At 48.8% G+C, this 17,172-nt stretch overlaps 16 non-coding genes across 16 annotated transcripts; all 16 read right to left on the bottom strand.

The window, feature by feature from the left end:
* Positions 1-5,686: 5,686 nt before the first annotated feature.
* Trnal-caa (transfer RNA leucine (anticodon CAA)) lies at positions 5,687-5,805 on the bottom strand. The gene is made up of 2 exons: positions 5,768-5,805; positions 5,687-5,732 (listed from the first exon to the last, which is right to left on the bottom strand). It is a non-coding gene; the product is annotated as a tRNA-Leu (tRNA).
* A 72-nt stretch (positions 5,806-5,877) lies between these two features.
* On the bottom strand, positions 5,878-5,995 carry Trnal-caa (transfer RNA leucine (anticodon CAA)). The gene is made up of 2 exons: positions 5,958-5,995; positions 5,878-5,923 (listed from the first exon to the last, which is right to left on the bottom strand). It is a non-coding gene; the product is annotated as a tRNA-Leu (tRNA).
* A 71-nt stretch (positions 5,996-6,066) lies between these two features.
* Positions 6,067-6,185, bottom strand: Trnal-caa (transfer RNA leucine (anticodon CAA)). Its single transcript has 2 exons — positions 6,148-6,185; positions 6,067-6,112 (listed from the first exon to the last, which is right to left on the bottom strand). It is a non-coding gene; the product is annotated as a tRNA-Leu (tRNA).
* A 71-nt stretch (positions 6,186-6,256) lies between these two features.
* Trnal-caa (transfer RNA leucine (anticodon CAA)) lies at positions 6,257-6,376 on the bottom strand. The gene is made up of 2 exons: positions 6,339-6,376; positions 6,257-6,303 (listed from the first exon to the last, which is right to left on the bottom strand). It is a non-coding gene; the product is annotated as a tRNA-Leu (tRNA).
* Positions 6,377-6,448: 72 nt separating this feature from the next.
* Trnal-caa (transfer RNA leucine (anticodon CAA)) lies at positions 6,449-6,566 on the bottom strand. Its single transcript has 2 exons — positions 6,529-6,566; positions 6,449-6,494 (listed from the first exon to the last, which is right to left on the bottom strand). It is a non-coding gene; the product is annotated as a tRNA-Leu (tRNA).
* Positions 6,567-6,638: 72 nt separating this feature from the next.
* Positions 6,639-6,757, bottom strand: Trnal-caa (transfer RNA leucine (anticodon CAA)). The gene is made up of 2 exons: positions 6,720-6,757; positions 6,639-6,684 (listed from the first exon to the last, which is right to left on the bottom strand). It is a non-coding gene; the product is annotated as a tRNA-Leu (tRNA).
* A 72-nt stretch (positions 6,758-6,829) lies between these two features.
* On the bottom strand, positions 6,830-6,948 carry Trnal-caa (transfer RNA leucine (anticodon CAA)). The gene is made up of 2 exons: positions 6,911-6,948; positions 6,830-6,875 (listed from the first exon to the last, which is right to left on the bottom strand). It is a non-coding gene; the product is annotated as a tRNA-Leu (tRNA).
* Positions 6,949-7,020: 72 nt separating this feature from the next.
* Trnal-caa (transfer RNA leucine (anticodon CAA)) lies at positions 7,021-7,139 on the bottom strand. Its single transcript has 2 exons — positions 7,102-7,139; positions 7,021-7,066 (listed from the first exon to the last, which is right to left on the bottom strand). It is a non-coding gene; the product is annotated as a tRNA-Leu (tRNA).
* A 72-nt stretch (positions 7,140-7,211) lies between these two features.
* On the bottom strand, positions 7,212-7,330 carry Trnal-caa (transfer RNA leucine (anticodon CAA)). Its single transcript has 2 exons — positions 7,293-7,330; positions 7,212-7,257 (listed from the first exon to the last, which is right to left on the bottom strand). It is a non-coding gene; the product is annotated as a tRNA-Leu (tRNA).
* A 72-nt stretch (positions 7,331-7,402) lies between these two features.
* On the bottom strand, positions 7,403-7,521 carry Trnal-caa (transfer RNA leucine (anticodon CAA)). The gene is made up of 2 exons: positions 7,484-7,521; positions 7,403-7,448 (listed from the first exon to the last, which is right to left on the bottom strand). It is a non-coding gene; the product is annotated as a tRNA-Leu (tRNA).
* A 71-nt stretch (positions 7,522-7,592) lies between these two features.
* On the bottom strand, positions 7,593-7,711 carry Trnal-caa (transfer RNA leucine (anticodon CAA)). The gene is made up of 2 exons: positions 7,674-7,711; positions 7,593-7,638 (listed from the first exon to the last, which is right to left on the bottom strand). It is a non-coding gene; the product is annotated as a tRNA-Leu (tRNA).
* Positions 7,712-13,076: 5,365 nt separating this feature from the next.
* Positions 13,077-13,195, bottom strand: Trnal-caa (transfer RNA leucine (anticodon CAA)). The gene is made up of 2 exons: positions 13,158-13,195; positions 13,077-13,122 (listed from the first exon to the last, which is right to left on the bottom strand). It is a non-coding gene; the product is annotated as a tRNA-Leu (tRNA).
* Positions 13,196-13,268: 73 nt separating this feature from the next.
* On the bottom strand, positions 13,269-13,387 carry Trnal-caa (transfer RNA leucine (anticodon CAA)). Its single transcript has 2 exons — positions 13,350-13,387; positions 13,269-13,314 (listed from the first exon to the last, which is right to left on the bottom strand). It is a non-coding gene; the product is annotated as a tRNA-Leu (tRNA).
* Positions 13,388-13,460: 73 nt separating this feature from the next.
* Trnal-caa (transfer RNA leucine (anticodon CAA)) lies at positions 13,461-13,579 on the bottom strand. The gene is made up of 2 exons: positions 13,542-13,579; positions 13,461-13,506 (listed from the first exon to the last, which is right to left on the bottom strand). It is a non-coding gene; the product is annotated as a tRNA-Leu (tRNA).
* Positions 13,580-13,652: 73 nt separating this feature from the next.
* Trnal-caa (transfer RNA leucine (anticodon CAA)) lies at positions 13,653-13,771 on the bottom strand. The gene is made up of 2 exons: positions 13,734-13,771; positions 13,653-13,698 (listed from the first exon to the last, which is right to left on the bottom strand). It is a non-coding gene; the product is annotated as a tRNA-Leu (tRNA).
* Positions 13,772-13,843: 72 nt separating this feature from the next.
* On the bottom strand, positions 13,844-13,962 carry Trnal-caa (transfer RNA leucine (anticodon CAA)). Its single transcript has 2 exons — positions 13,925-13,962; positions 13,844-13,889 (listed from the first exon to the last, which is right to left on the bottom strand). It is a non-coding gene; the product is annotated as a tRNA-Leu (tRNA).
* Positions 13,963-17,172: the final 3,210 nt, after the last annotated feature.

Raw genomic sequence — 17,172 nt, 5'->3', positions numbered from 1 at the left:
AGCTTCTGCATTTCATCTTCAATGTCCTTTACAAATCCCTCGTCCTCCAAGAGTTTAGCGTTTAATTTCCAGAGATTCCAGTTGAAGCGCGTACTCCTTTCTTTCGCACCAAAACTTGCGATCACCAGGCAATGATCGCTAAAAGCCACAGGTTCAACTTTGTAATCTGTGCAAAGGGGTACAAGCTCAACGGATGCGTAAATCCTATCCAGTCTGGCATGGCTATCTCGTTGAAAGTGCGTGTATTGCGGTCTGTTCCCGTAGGTGAATATGCTGCCAATATCCTCCAAGCCATTGTCATGAACCAGACCGTTTAACAATTGTGCGCTCCTATCACGCACAGGCGTACACTTCACTCTATCGGCAGCGGCACACACACAGTTGAAATCGCCCACAAGCAAAAGCAGTTTGTCACAAACAATGTAGGACTCTAGACGGTTAAAAAAAACGCGGCGTTCGGAGTCTACATTTGGTGAATACATGCATATAATGCGCCAACATAACTTCGAAAACAAAAAGTCTACTACAAGAAGGCGACCACTCGGACAAGAAAAAATTGACTCCACGATGATTCCTAAACTATTGCGGAGAAACAGGACGCACCCACCCGATGTGCCAACAGAATGGCAAACGCAGACATTGAAGTGTGCACGAAATGTGGACACCATACGCTCAGCAGATTCCTCGCTGTCGATCTTCGTCTCTTGGACGGCTACAATGTCCAGATCGTTGTCAGCGAGAAGACGATTAAGTTGACATTGACGCCTTCGAGCGCCAAGGCCCCTGACATTCAGAGTCGCTACGCGTAATGTTACGTCAAGTTTCGTCGCCATGCGCTAGGAAAAAAGGCCGGTGACATACATTGCACACCATACTTGATTCCACAGGGAGCACTGTACGGCGTCGCCCCCAGTGAACCACAAATATCCATTGGATGTACCACAAAAGACCAAATATCCAAGGCATTTAACGACGTCCAGTTTACATCTATAGTATGTTCGACTAGTACGTGGCAGTCAAGGGACATCCAGAGGACGTCGAATGTCCTTATGATTTGGACATCTCTTGCACATTCAAAGCTCTCGTGCATTGATCGTACATTGTGCGTTATGAGTCGATGCACGCACTATACCGCAGAAATACAAGCAAATTGTCTCTAATGCCTAACAATGGGAAGCTGAGAGAGCAAAAGCATTAAATTAATTATTTTGCAATTTAGCACGACCTTTGCACGCACTGCTGGAAGTCTAGTAGCGTTGCTGCCGGACACCGCGCTCAAAAGCCAATACTTTCGCCATTTTTTCGCTATGCTTTCGGTCTCGGTTACGTCAGTTTCTTTCTCATACAAAGATGCTTTATTTTTCAGTTATATCTATTAGTACATTGTTGAAAATACGTAACCTTTAACTTGCTGATGTATTACGACAGTTTATAAAGAAAAAAAGAAGCTTGAACTCGCAATAGCTTTGACTACGCATCGCCACTGATATCAATTGCAAGTGCGCAAGTCAATGCAATGCAAGTGCGCAGCAATGTTCTGGGCGCGAGCAGCGTGTGCTTTATTTGTGTCTATTCGACTTTTGTGCGGTTGACCATGGCCCAAGTACGTATATACTAGGCAGAACTGTACAGTTGCGTGCTGAAATTTAGAGCTGTGCTTCTGACTGCTATTTGTGGTACGTTTGTTCGCCTTGCCGAGCGCTTACGGGAATGTTCTGGAGGCAATGTTTTGATGGTCAATTTTCGCACATGTTTGTATCGCTTGGTTTCCAGCGTTCCTCTTCAAGTGTCAGGGATATTTCTCATTTGCAATGCCTATCTCTAAGTCTCTGGCAGAATTATGTTATTGGCACTTTTGTGATCTGAGAAGCTGCCTGACCAAGTTGCCTATCAAGATGAACATTCCATCTCTGGATTCTGCTTGCGTGGAATTTATTTTACCATATATTTTTCAATGCAGCTAGAAAGTACTGGCTTTCTATCTTGATTCCGGTGGCCCCAGAAGCAGGTGCTGGCAAGCAGGCCATGCACTTTTGGTCATTAATTAGTATGTGATACTACCTCTTACTAATCAGTTTTATTCTTTTTAATTATAATTGTGGCACTGTGCCTACTAGTCATTTTGTGCCTACTCGTTACTTGTGTTTTAATAAAGTTTAATTTTCAAGAATCTGTTTTTGATTACTTTTTTTTTAGATCCGCGTTTAACCTGTTTGTATACAGTGAGAACATGTAATGCATAATTTCATACATGTGCGTGGCTGGGGGCCGATCATTTTTGTAATAAAGCTTTATCAGTTGTATAAACAAAAAAGTAACATTTGTATGACATTGTGAGTTTCACTGGTGTGCTTTACCTAGTGCTTACTGAACTCACTATTTTTCATTTATCCATTGCAGGATTTGTAATGATGCATAATGATCAAAATGCGGGTTTACGGTTTTCTTAGCACAGTTTTCGCATTTTGATGAGCGCTAGAACTATATATAAAAGTTGACAGTCACTTTAGCGAACACTGAAGAGGATGAAGGCAGAAGCCTGCGCACTCACGAAGCATTAATTAAATTATTTGTAATTCGCATGCGTTGTTACTTCTATTGTTTTCTCCACCAAAGTTGTGGGCTCGAGTGCCTTAATTACCTGTGCCTTAATTAACTTCGTCATAATTAACACCAATGGTTGCGGGCTCTACTCCCGCCAAAGGTCGAGGGTTTGAGTGCTTTAATTGTATCTTAATTAACTGTCTTAACACCAAAAGTCTAGGGTTTGACTTCCACCAAAGTTCGAGTGCCTTAATTAACTCTGCCGTAATTAACTTGCCTTAAGTAACTTCGCTCTAATGAACACCCAAGGTAGTGGGTTCAACTCTACCTTCACCATGTCAATTGGAATCCAACTTGGAGATAATTTGGAGATGTGGTCGGTTCGCCCATATCTCCAAGTGGTTTCGACTCCCAACAAAGGCCGTGGGTTAGAGTGCCTCAATTAACTCTATCTTAATGAACTGTACCTTAATTCGCTTCGACCTAATTAACACCAAAGGTCGAAGGTTCAATCCCCAATTTTGGTGCCATTGAATTTTGGTGCTGCGACGCTGGACATCGGATTTTTCGACGATTGAGCCATCTAAGGATTTCACCTTAAGTGTTGCAGTTTATATTTTCACATTCACACGTTTACACGTTAACAAAACATTTCAAGCAAAGTCACCAGCTACATGGCGACAATTGGGGTAACTGTGCCATTAGTGTGCCTCAGCAGATGTACCATCGTGGACAAATTAAATGCGAACAGCGGAGTGTGTGGCCGAAGCATAACTAAAGGTATACTGTGCACGTCGTCGGCCAGTCGTTGTGCACGTGCGTGGGGATGTAGTTCTCGAGGAAGAGTGCAGCGCTGCTCGCCCTATTGCGATAAAAATCACCCGTATTTTGTTCGAAAGTTGTTTTCTCATCTCTCCTCAGGCAGTGCCATACCCACCTGGCAGTACAATGTTATGGTGACTAGCACCATCGCTACATCTGTAGCGTGATATAGCTGGCATGCACCCAGCTTGCTAACGTGCATTGCTTTGCTTTTGTTACCACCATCAAAGCTGCCAGTGTCTAATCGTAATTTGAACAGTACGAAAAATGTATTGCATTGGATGCGCAACAACAGTGCTAGCCACCTTAAAAGTAATCACAGATAGGAATGGCACTGCAATGGCGGGGTGAGAATACAAGCTTCCAACAAAATACAGATGACGTAATACGCACTAGCTAGGACAAGCAGCCCCGTACTCCGCATCGAAACCACATGCATGTGTACAATCATCGCTGGCCGACGCCACACACTGTGCTTTTAGTTACGTTTTGGCCACACACTCTGCTGTTCGCATTTCATTTGTATTCAATAGTAAATCTACTGTGGCACTCGCAGGTATACAGCTCATTATAGCGTCCGCAGGAAAGATCCACTAGATGTTCTATGGACCTCCTGCGTCCCTAAAAAGCACATCTATTAGAGGTTACTTATATCCAGCTGCGACATCCTTTCAACGTTAGAGCAACGTGATCTGGATGGGACTTAGATTATCCATGGTACGTATTTGTAACGTTGTTTGGAGAAATATAGGTATCTATAGGACGTGTGCAATGTCTCAAACATGATGTTCTATGGACATCTATGGTACATTAATGGTTCACTGGGCCATTCCTCGAGTCCGTGTGCAGGCGTCGGGAAAAACGGCAGGCATTCCTTTGCCGGCAGTTCCAGAACAGTGCACACCGTCTAGTGGATATACTTGCCGCCACAACCGGGAAAGAAAACCACACGCACCCACTCACACACACGCACAGGAATACACTGCAAGACTACGGAGGCGGTTTGTCCGCCTGCCGTGTCTCGGCCGCTAAGTTGGGCCGCGGTTTTAAGGTAGAGCGCCGAATTCCTGGGGTTTTCGGCGGCGGCTCGTCACTGCCACCACCCGGCTCTTGCTTTTTACCGACGAACTCCTCGCGGGAGCGCTTCCCAGCTGTCAGGGCGGCAACCTCCTGGCTGAAATCCATGGTCTCGGGGTTCCTAGGCTCCACGTTGTCGGGAGTTTTGTCCGCAGCTGTCGTCTTATCCTCTAGCTTGCCGTCGTATTCCGGCTGAACCTCACGTTGCACTTGTACGGCCGCCGCTACTGCATTGGACGTCGTCGCACTCTGCTTCGTCAGTGGCGTCAACGTAGGCCTATCCCGCGTCGCTAGTTGCCCAGTTTCACGGGCTGCATCCTCTGCGTCCGCCTCGTCCATTAGCAGCTCAGACGAGTCTTCACTTGTACCGGGGCCCGCGATGCTCGCATAAGTGCGGGCACATTGGTTATCTTCGTGGCCGAACCGTCGGCAGGCTCCGCAACGTGGGACCCTACAATCTTTACGGATGTGGCCCGTATTACGACAGCGAAGGCATGACGGAGGCCTATCTGCTACGACGACGAGCGCCAACTCACCGCTAACGTTGAGCTGGTGCGGCAAGTCGTCGAGCTTCACGCCAGCTTTCAGCTTAAGTGTGACGAGCCTCGTTGTGGAGCCCTTCTCTGACATGCCCCGCACACGCCAACGCTCCCGGGAAACTTCGGTGACTTTCCCGTATGACGCAAAGGCGGCTCGTACGTCTTCGTCCGGCACGTTGTGTAGCAGCCAGTGAAGCTTGAGTCGCACGTACGTCCTGGTTCGCGGGATCAATCACCAGCTAGGCAGCAGTTTCCTTTCACAAGTAGCTCACCGACGCTGACAATCTTCGTTACCGCTTCAGAATCCTTAAGAGTAACGGCCCAGACGTGGCTCATCCGATACGCCCCCAGGGCGATAACATCGGCGAGCAGCTCATGCTCGGCTAACGTGTCCCGGAATTCCTCGACCCGATACGGGCGGGCCCTGATATCGGCGTGCAAAAAAAAAACAGTATTTACAACAAAACGCCCTGTAGGCAGCCCTGGCAAAACAACCGGGTATGTGATCTCCTCTTCAGTAGTCCTGTTACCGCGACCAGACATGGCCGCTGAGGCCGCTCCTACGGAGCCCGTCATCATACGTCCGTCACGCTCGGTGGCCGGAAGCAGAATTCCACTCGGCCATCCTGACACGGCGGAACGGCCGCTAAAAGAGCCAGCAGTGAGTGACAAGTATAGAGGGATATAACAAAATACAAAACTTGTGTCAGATGTGGGATTCGAACCCACGCCCACATACGTGGACCAGAAGCCTCGTTCAACCCGCATGGCTGGGCAAGGTTTCCCTTGAGTCTGGCGCCTTAGACCACTCGGCCATCCTGACACGGCAAAACCCCCTTGAGAATAGAGGGCAATGAGCGGCGCGTATAGAGGGATATAAAAGATGCAAAACTTGTGTCAGAAGTGGGATTCGAACCCACGCCCACATACGTGGACCAGAAGCCTCGTTCAACCCGCATGCTGGGCAAGGTTTTCCTTGAGTCTGGCGCCTTAGACCACTCGGCCATCCTGACACGGCGAAACCCCCTTGAGAATAGAGGGCAATGAGCGGCGCGTATAGAGGGATATAAAAATGCAAAACTTGTGTCAGAAGTGGGATTCGAACCCACGCCCACATGCGTGGACCAGAAGCCTCGTTCAACCCGCATGGCTGGGCAAGGTTTTCCTTGAGTCTGGCGCCTTAGACCACTCGGCCATCCTGACACGGCGAAACCCCCTTGAGAATAGAGGGCAATGAGCGGCGCGTATAGAGGGATATAAAAATGCAAAACTTGTGTCAGAAGTGGGATTCGAACCCACGCCCACATGACGTGGACCAGAAGCCTCGTTCAACCCGCATGGCTGGGCAAGGTTTTCCTTGAGTCTGGCGCCTTAGACCACTCGGCCATCCTGACACGGCGAAACCCCCTTGAGAATAGAGGGCAATGAGCGGCGCGTATAGAGGGATATAAAAGATGCAAAACTTGTGTCAGAAGTGGGATTCGAACCCACGCCCACATACGTGGACCAGAAGCCTCGTTCAACCCGCATGGCTGGGCAAGGTTTCCTTGAGTCTGGCGCCTTAGACCACTCGGCCATCCTGACACGGCGAAACCCCCTTGAGAATAGAGGGCAATGAGCGGCGCGTATAGAGGGATATAAAAAATGCAAAACTTGTGTCAGAAGTGGGATTCGAACCCACGCCCACATGCGTGGACCAGAAGCCTCGTTCAACCCGCATGGCTGGGCAAGGTTTTCCTTGAGTCTGGCGCCTTAGACCACTCGGCCATCCTGACACGGCGAAACCCCCTTGAGAATAGAGGGCAATGAGCGGCGCGTATAGAGGGATATAAAAAATGCAAAACTTGTGTCAGAAGTGGGATTCGAACCCACGCCCACATGCGTGGACCAGAAGCCTCGTTCAACCCGCATGGCTGGGCAAGGTTTTCCTTGAGTCTGGCGCCTTAGACCACTCGGCCATCCTGACACGGCGAAACCCCCTTGAGAATAGAGGGCAATGAGCGGCGCGTATAGAGGGATATAAAAGATGCAAAACTTGTGTCAGAAGTGGGATTCGAACCCACGCCCACATACGTGGACCAGAAGCCTCGTTCAACCCGCATGGCTGGGCAAGGTTTTCCTTGAGTCTGGCGCCTTAGACCACTCGGCCATCCTGACACGGCGAAACCCCCTTGAGAATAGAGGGCAATGAGCGGCGCGTATAGAGGGATATAAAAAATGCAAAACTTGTGTCAGAAGTGGGATTCGAACCCACGCCCACATGCGTGGACCAGAAGCCTCGTTCAACCCGCATGGCTGGGCAAGGTTTTCCTTGAGTCTGGCGCCTTAGACCACTCGGCCATCCTGACACGGCGAAACCCCCTTGAGAATAGAGGGCAATGAGCGGCGCGTATAGAGGGATATAAAAGATGCAAAACTTGTGTCAGAAGTGGGATTCGAACCCACGCCCACATACGTGGACCAGAAGCCTCGTTCAACCCGCATGGCTGGGCAAGGTTTCCCTTGAGTCTGGCGCCTTAGACCACTCGGCCATCCTGACACGGCGAAACCCCCTTGAGAATAGAGGGCAATGAGCGGCGCGTATAGAGGGATATAAAAATGCAAAACTTGTGTCAGAAGTGGGATTCGAACCCACGCCCACATGCGTGGACCAGAAGCCTCGTTCAACCCGCATGGCTGGGCAAGGTTTTCCTTGAGTCTGGCGCCTTAGACCACTCGGCCATCCTGACACGGCGAAACCCCCTTGAGAATAGAGGGCAATGAGCGGCGCGTTGTTACGTATTCGGCGGCTCGACGCCGAGGGCGGCAGGACGACCGGCCCAAGGTACAGACGACCCACGCAGTGCCATGAAGACAATCCCATTCATTCCTTCAGCGACGCGCTTTTTGTGCGCTACGTAGCCAATCAGGGTGTGGCAAAAATAAAAAGGTATCGCTGCAAGCGGGGCAATCTTATCTGCAGGCCCCAACGTAGAGTGCGACCAGCACCGCGAATGTTACAGCGTATAGAGGGATATAAAAAATGCAAAACTTATGTCAGAAGTGGGATTCGAACCCACGCCCACATACGTGGACCAGAGGTCTCGTTCAACCCGCATGGCTGGGCAAGGTTTCCCTTGAGTCTGGCGCCTTAGACCACTCGGCCATCCTTTTTTTTATTGCCGGTCTTTCACAATGTACAATGCACATGGTATAGAAACAGACATCACAAAAAGAACACCTACAGAACATACTGAAAAACATGAAGGCCATCAGCCCAACATGGACTGGCGTTGTCAAACTAAAATTCTTTTAAAGCTGTCAGAGGTTCTATCCTCGACAGCCAATCGGGTACAATATCTTGCATTTTCTTAATTTCAATGAAACGAGACATACTTTCTCGAAAATAAATACGAGCAGGCCTAGCATCTGGGTCGCAATGGTACCCTGCCATTCGTGCCCGCCATAAACAGTGGAGGCCATTGAGCATAATTAGGTCGTATGGAACCCCGTCCTCATTGTCAATCGGTAAGTACCTGATCCCATGCGGATTCAACGGAAACTCCTTCTTGATTGTCCGTTTTAGGACGTCCCAGAAGTACACCCCTTCCCAGCAATGCAAAAACACATGATCTACAGTTTCAGGTTGCTTGCAAATCAAGCAGTGTGGGCCCCATGGTACAAGGAAGCCGCGTTCTTCCATGAACGTCTTCACTGACAGTGTTCCTGTGTGTAGCCTAAAAAAGAATGTTTTTGCCCCAGTAGGCACCTCCATTCTTTTCACCCGTTTAAGGACATCCTGTCCTGGTCCTCCACTGTATATCGCTCTGTACAATGGCACTGGAAAAATAATATCGCATACATCTTTATATAATGTCTTTCTTTTCACGGCAGATAAATAATCGAAAGAAAAACGCACAGAAAGAAAGCGCACACTGTCGACTACCTCTTTAAGATAGCCGCGAATCGTTCCTGGCATACTATTGGTACTAACAATGAGCGCCGGCAGCGCAACTCTTAATCTGAGCTGTAATACCGTACGCAGAAAAGGATCACGCACATCTCGAAAAAACAAAAATCTATTGACAAGTTGTCGTACAAAAAGATGCGCCAAGCCCAGGCCACCTTCATTCACCCGCCTGAACAGATTTGTTCGGCTACATCTTTCCCAGTTAGAGTCCCAGATAAAAACGGCGAACACTCTGTGCAATCTTTGCACATTTACCCTTGAACAAAACAACGTCTGCATGACGTACCACAACTTCGTAATGAAAAACAAATTACATACAGTTGCCCTTGCGAAAATGGACAGGTTGATGCCTTTCCACCTGTCTGCTTTTTCTTTTGTTTCTTTTATTTGGTTCGTCCAGTATTCCTCGCTCTGTTTGTAGCTATCCAAGGGAACACCGAGATACTTGGTAGGGGTTTTCACCCAGCTCACATTCGCAAAGTTGTCCAGGGCCGAGGACCACTCTCCGTGCCACAAACCGAGGGACTTACCCCAGTTCACTTTACTGCCCGTTACATCACAAAACTGTTTCACCACACGTATTGTTTCCGTTACGCTTTCTCTGTTTGTACAACACACGGCGATATCATCTGCATATGCCAGGAGCTTGACTTCTGCGGCTGCCGAGCTATAACCGCGTATTTGATCGTTCTCAGTTATCGCCAAACACATCGTTTCAATGTAAACTGCAAACAAAAGAGGACTGAGGGGGCAGCCTTGACGCACAGAACGCATGACGTTAATGGGGGCCCCCAATGATTTATTCACAATTAAACGTGTTGTGCAGTTCTGATACGCCAATGCCACTCCCTCAGTGATGATGGCACCTACATTAACGTGATCCAGAATGGCAAACAAAATATCATGAGACACACAGTCAAAAGCTTTCTCTAGGTCAAGCTGAAGCACTGCGACGCCATCGTAAGTGAGGTCACAGCACTCGAGCACGCACCGCATCGTGTGAATATTCGAAAAAATTGACCTCCCTTTGATCCCACACGTTTGGTGGTCTGCGACGATTTCTTTGATGACGCTTTGAAGTCTGGCTGCCAAAACCTTCATGAAAATCTTATAGTCGACATTGGTTAAAGATATCGGCCTATAAGATGTCACGAGCCTAAGTTTCTCCGCTTTGTCACTCTTAGGTATCAAGATGGTATGCGCTTTACCAAAAGAAGGCGGCAAAGCTTTGTTCACATACGCGTCGTTAAACAGGCCTGTTAGCAGGGGCGAAAGTTCTTTCTTGAAGGCTTTATAAAAACAAGCGCTCAGACCGTCAGGTCCAGGTGATTTGCCATTGTTCAAATCATTTATTGCTTTTACGACTTCGTGTTCTCTTATAGTCCTTTCTAATCGGTCCTTCGTGTCGTCACTCAATCGCGGCATGCGACTGAGAAAGACCCTTTTGAACTCATCTACATTAGCTTCTTGATATGCAAACAGTGACTGGTAATACTCTAAAAACGCTCGGCCTATGCTCTTATTATCTTCGACTAGTGTGCCATTCCACGAGATCTTATCGACATGATTACGTCGACCATGTGCTTTTTCAAGTCCTAGTGCCCTTTTGGTGGGCGTCTCTCCCGCTACTAATGCGTTTGCTCTTGCTCGCACAATCGCACCTTGATAGCGTTCTTTGTCCAACTGTTTGATTTTTTCTTTGATGGTTCGCATATCTTGCTTATACGCCCCTGGCTCTTCGCACTCCAGCGCTATCAGCTGATTAAGTATCTTTCGTAAGTCTCGTTCTTTCATTTCCCTCTCAAACTTTAAGCAGCTCGACCTTTCTATTGCTTTCATTTTTACCTTTTGTTTGAACCATTCCCATTTCTCTGCTATGGTTTCAGTACTTTCATCGCATACTTCCATAACGGCCTCATGTATTGCCTCTACAAATGGCTCGTCTTTTAGTAGTAAGGCATTCATTTTCCATAGTTCCCAGTTAAAAGATGATTCCTTCTTCTTCATACCGATGTGACACTTCACCAAGCAGTGATCTGAGAACGACACAGGTGCGACAGAATAACTGTGACACATTGGAATCATGTCTTGTGACATGTACAAGCGGTCTAACCGCGCATGACTACTGCCTTGAAATCGTGTATACATCACCTCCCGCTCCCCGTCCAGACAGTCACATACATCGTCTAGTTCACTATCACTAATCAACTTGGAAAGTATGTGACTGCTTTTATCTCGAATACCGGCATTATTGGATCGATCCCGAGCCCTCAAAACACAGTTGAAATCCCCCAACAAAATCATGCACTTATCACGGCTAATGTACTGAAAAAGATTCGAAAAAAATACAGCACGCTCTTCTACAACATTTGGCGCATATATGCACATAACTCTGAATTCGACTCCACCACAAACAAAGTCGCAAACGACCATTCTTCCCGTCTGACATGAAAATACACTTTCAACCACAAGGTCGGGTAACTTCTTAATAAACAGGACGCATCCCGCTGACGTCCCTACCGCGTGGCTCACCACCGCATAATATCTGGTCGTGAAACGCCTCACCATGCTCCCGGTCTCCTCCTCCCCGTCTACCTTGGTCTCCTGGACAGCTAGAACGTCTATGTCTTGGTCAGTGGCCAACCGTAGGACTTGACTCTGCCTACGCCTAGCTGCCAGCCCTCTAACGTTTAGAGTTGCAATACTGAGTGACGGATTAGGAGCCATGATGAACTAGAGAATGAGGTAGGCCCGGAGCATGGTGCTTACCCCTCACGACCAGCCGTCGGCTAGCCGTCTCCGGGACCGCCCGGTTTCTCGTCGTTGTTTGTCTGCTGGGCTTGGTCCCCAGGCTTTCTGTCGGACGGAACGTTCGGCTTTGGTTTGAAGCTCGAGCGCCTCCCAAGAGGCGATTTCGCCGGCGGCCCATCACTGGAGCTGGTTGCCGCGTTGTCCTTGTCCTCGGCCTCATCACGGGGACGCTTGAAGGTGGCTCCGAGACTAGCAGCCCGGTCACCGTCGATAGCGGCCTCGCCCTGTTGCATCGCTCCATCGTCTTCGTCTCCTTCGTCTTCATTTGCGCCTTCCTTTGCTTGGACAGCTTCCGCGTCGACCCTTGCCGGCGCAGTCACTTGCTCCGTAGTTCCCTTTCCCTTGGCGTCAACGCCCTCCGGTACCGACCCAGCACCTGTCGCTGGGTACCCAAGGTCTCCGGCTCCCTTAGCAGCGTCTTCGGTCTCGACCACATCCATGACGAGTTCTGCTGCCTCTTGACTCGCGGCTGGGCCAGTCGCGGTAGCGTAGGTCTTGACGCATTCGATGTCAGTGTGCCCGTAACGTCGGCACCGGGAGCAGCGTGGCACCTTACACTCCCGCCGCACGTGCCCAGTGCCTTGGCAGCGGAGGCACTGCATCGGCCGACCGGGTACCACCACCAAGGCCAACTCTCCGGCAACACGTATCTGGTGAGGGATATCTTCCACTTTCAGACCGCTCTTCAGCTTGAGAAGAACAGTCCTCGTGGTGGAACATTTGTCTGCGACACCTTGGACGCGCCACTTCTCTCGACTCACCTCTTCTACCTTGCCGAAGGCCGCCAATGCAGTCCGGACGTCTTCCTCGGCCACACCGTGCAGCAGCCAGTGAAGTCTGAGCTTCACCTGCTGATCCTGAGGGTCGACGATCACACATCGCCGCCCCTTCACCTGAAGTTCTTTCAAGGCCAGCAGGCGCTTCGTTGCAGCTGCGTCACTGAGGGTCACCGCCCACACATGATTAACTTGGTAGGCCCCAAGGCACACAATTTCCGGCAGCAGGCTCGTAGGCGTTAGGGCATCCCTAAAATCTTCGACCTTGTAAGGCCTCGCTCGTACATCACCATGCAGAAACACGGTGTTATTCACTATTCGTCCTTTTGGCAGTTGAGGCAAAATAAACTGGTATTCCGTTTCTTCGTCGTTGCTGTACCTGTTTCCGCGGCCAAAAGTAGCCGCTGTCGCTGCCCTTGAAGAGGCCATGATCCCACGAACCGTCACGCTCGGTGGCCGGAAGCAGAATGACTCGGCCATCCTGACACGACGAAACCCCCTTGAGAATAGAGAGCAATGAGCGGTGCGTATAGAGGGATATAAAAAATGCAAAACTTATGTCAGAAGTGGGATTCGAACCCACGCCCACATACGTGGACCAGAAGCCTCGTTAAACCCGCATGGCTGGGTAAGGTTTCCCTTGAGTCTGGCGCCTTAGACCACTCGGCCATCCTGACATGACGAAACCCCCTTGAGAATAGAGAGCAATGAGCGGCGCGTATAGAGGGATATAAAAAAATGCAAAACTTATGTCAGAAGTGGGATTCGAACCCACGCCCACATACGTGGACCAGAAGCCTCGTTAAACCCGCATGGCTGGGTAAGGTTTCCCTTGAGTCTGGCGCCTTAGACCACTCGGCCATCCTGACACGACGAAACCCCCTTGAGAATAGAGAGCAATGAGCGGCGTGTATAGAGGGATATAAAAAAATGCAAAACTTATGTCAGAAGTGGGATTCGAACCCACGCCCACATACGTGGACCAGAAGCCTCGTTCAACCCGCATGGCTGGGTAAGGTTTCCCTTGAGTCTGGCGCCTTAGACCACTCGGCCATCCTGACACGACGAAACCCCCTTGAGAATAGAGAGCAATGAGCGGCGCGTATAGAGGGATATAAAAAAATGCAAACCTTATGTCAGAAGTGGGATTCGAACCCACGCCCACATACGTGGACCAGAAGCCTCGTTCAACCCGCATGGCTGGGTAAGGTTTCCCTTGAGTCTGGCGCCTTAGACCACTCGGCCATCCTGACACGGCGAAACCCCCTTGAGAATAGAGGGCAATGAGCGGCGCGTATAGAGGGATATAAAAAATGCAAAACTTGTGTCAGAAGTGGGATTCGAACCCACGCCCACATGCGTGGACCAGAAGCCTCGTTCAACCCGCATGGCTGGGCAAGGTTTTCCTTGAGTCTGGCGCCTTAGACCACTCGGCCATCCTGACACGGCGAAACCCCCTTGAGAATAGAGGGCAATGAGCGGCGCGTTGTTACGTATTCGGCGGCTCGACGCCGAGGGCGGCAGGACGACCGGCCCAAGGTACAGACGACCCACGCAGTGCCATGAAGACAATCCCATTCATTCTTTCAGCGACGCGCTTTTTGTGCGCTACGTAGCCAATCAGGGTGTGGCAAAAATAAAAAGATATCGCTGCAAGCGGGGCAATCTTATCTGCAGGCCCCAACGTAGAGTGCGACCAGCACCGCGAATGTTACAGCGTATAGAGGGATATAAAAAAATGCAAAACTTATGTCAGAAGTGGGATTCGAACCCACGCCCACATACGTGGACCAGAGGTCTCGTTCAACCCGCATGGCTGGGCAAGGTTTCCCTTGAGTCTGCGCCTTAGACCACTCGGCCATCCTTTTTTTTATTGCCGGTCTTTCACAATGTACAATGCACATGGTATAGAAACAGACATCACAAAAAGAACACCTACAGAACATACTGAAAAACATGAAGGCCATCAGCCCAACATGGACTGGCGTTGTCAAACTAAAATTCTTTAAAGCTGTCAGAGGTTCTATCCTCGACAGCCAATCGGGTACAATATCTTGCATTTCTTAATTTCAATGAAACGAGACATACTTTCTCGAAAATAAATACGAGCAGGCCTAGCATCTGGGTCGCAATGGTACCCTGCCATTCGTGCCCGCCATAAACAGTGGAGGCCATTGAGCATAATTAGGTCGTATGGAACCCCGTCCTCATTGTCAATCGGTAAGTACCTGATCCCATGCGGATTCAACGGAAACTCCTTCTTGATTGTCCGTTTTAGGACGTCCCGGAAGTACACCCCTTCCCAGCAATGCAAAAACACATGATCTACAGTTTCAGGTTGCTTGCAAATCAAGCAGTGTGGGCCCCATGGTACAAGGAAGCCGCGTTCTTCCATGAACGTCTTCACTGACAGTGTTTCCTGTGTGTAGCCTAAAAAAGAATGTTTTTTGCCCCAGTAGGCACCTCCATTCTTTTCACCCGTTTAAGGACATCCTGTCCTGGTCCTCCACTGTATATCGCTCTGTACAATGGCACTGGAAAATAATATCGCATACATCTTTATATAATGTCTTTCTTTTCACGGCAGATAAATAATCGAAAGAAAAACGCACAGAAAGAAAGCGCACACTGTCGACTACCTCTTTAAGATAGCCGCGAATCGTTCCTGGCATACTATTGGTACTAACAATGAGCGCCGGCAGCGCAACTCTTAATCTGAGCTGTAATACCGTACGCAGAAAAGGATCACGCACATCTCGAAAAAACAAAAATCTATTGACAAGTTGTCGTACAAAAAGATGCGCCAAGCCCAGGCCACCTTCATTCACCCGCCTGAAACAGATTTGTTCGGCTACATCTTTCCCAGTTAGAGTCCCAGATAAAAACGGCGAACACTCTGTGAAATCTTTGCACATTTACCCTTGAACAAAACAACGTCTGCATGACGTACCACAACTTCGTAATGAAAAACAAATTACATACAGTTGCCCTTGCGAAAATGGACAGGTTGATGCCTTTCCACCTGTCTGCTTTTTCTTTTGTTTCTTTTATTTGGTTCGTCCAGTATTCCTCGCTCTGTTTGTAGCTATCCAAGGGAACACCGAGATACTTGGTAGGGGTTTTCACCCAGCTCACATTCGCAAAGTTGTCCAGGGCCGAGGACCACTCTCCGTGCCACAAACCGAGGGACTTACCCCAGTTCACTTTACTGCCCGTTACATCACAAAACTGTTTCACCACACGTATTGTTTCCGTTACGCTTTCTCTGTTTGTACAACACACGGCGATATCATCTGCATATGCCAGGAGCTTGACTTCTGCGGCTGCCGAGCTATAACCGCGTATTTGATCGTTCTCAGTTATCGCCAAACACATCGTTTCAATGTAAACTGCAAACAAAAGAGGACTGAGGGGGCAGCCTTGACGCACAGAACGCATGACGTTAATGGGGGCCCCCAATGATTTATTCACAATTAAACGTGTTGTGCAGTTCTGATACGCCAATGCCACTCCCTCAGTGATGATGGCACCTACATTAACGTGAGCCAGAATGGCAAACAAAATATCATGAGACACACAGTCAAAAGCTTTCTCTAGGTCAAGCTGAAGCACTGCGACGCCATCGTAAGTGAGGTCACAGCACTCGAGCACGCACCGCATCGTGTGAATATTCGAAAAAATTGACCTCCCTTTGATCCCACACGTTTGGTGGTCTGCGACGATTTCTTTGATGACGCTTTTGAAGTCTGGCTGCCAAAACCTTCATGAAAATCTTATAGTCGACATTGGTTAAAGATATCGGCCTATAAGATGTCACGAGCCTAAGTTTCTCCGCTTTGTCACTCTTAGGTATCAAGATGGTATGCGCTTTACCAAAAGAAGGCGGCAAAGCTTTGTTCACATACGCGTCGTTAAACAGGCCTGTTAGCAGGGGCGAAAGTTCTTTCTTGAAGGCTTTATAAAAACAAGCGCTCAGACCGTCAGGTCCAGGTGATTTGCCATTGTTCAAATCATTTATTGCTTTTACGACTTCGTGTTCTCTTATAGTCCTTTCTAATCGGTCCTTCGTGTCGTCACTCAATCGCGGCATGCGACTGAGAAAGACCCTTTTGAACTCATCTACATTAGCTTCTTGATATGCAAACAGTGACTGGTAATACTCTAAAAACGCTCGGCCTATGCTCTTATTATCTTCGACTAGTGTGCCATTCCACGAGATCTTATCGACATGATTACGTCGACCATGTGCTTTTTCAAGTCCTAGTGCCCTTTTGGTGGGCGTCTCTCCCGCTACTAATGCGTTTGCTCTTGCTCGCACAATCGCACCTGATAGCGTTCTTTGTCCAACTGTTTGATTTTTTCTTTTGATGGTTCGCATATCTTGCTTATACGCCCCTGGCTCTTCGCACTACCAGCGCTATCAGCTGATTAAGTATCTTTCGTAAGTCTCGTTCTTTCATTTCCCTCTCAAACTTTAAGCAGCTCGACCTTTCTATTGCTTTCATTTTTACCTTTTGTTTGAACCATTCCCATTTCTCTGCTATGGTTTCAGTCCTTTCATCGCATACTTCCATAACGGCCTCATGTATTGCCTCTACAAATGGCTAGTCTTTTAGTAGTAAGGCATTCATTTTCCATAGTTCCCAGTTAAAAA

The sequence above is a fragment of the Dermacentor silvarum genome, chromosome 4 (genome assembly GCF_013339745.2).
Source record: "Dermacentor silvarum isolate Dsil-2018 chromosome 4, BIME_Dsil_1.4, whole genome shotgun sequence".
NCBI lineage: Eukaryota > Metazoa > Arthropoda > Arachnida > Ixodida > Ixodidae > Dermacentor > Dermacentor silvarum.
Note: the sequence above shows the minus strand (reverse complement) of the source record. Positions and strands in the feature narration are given on the sequence as shown.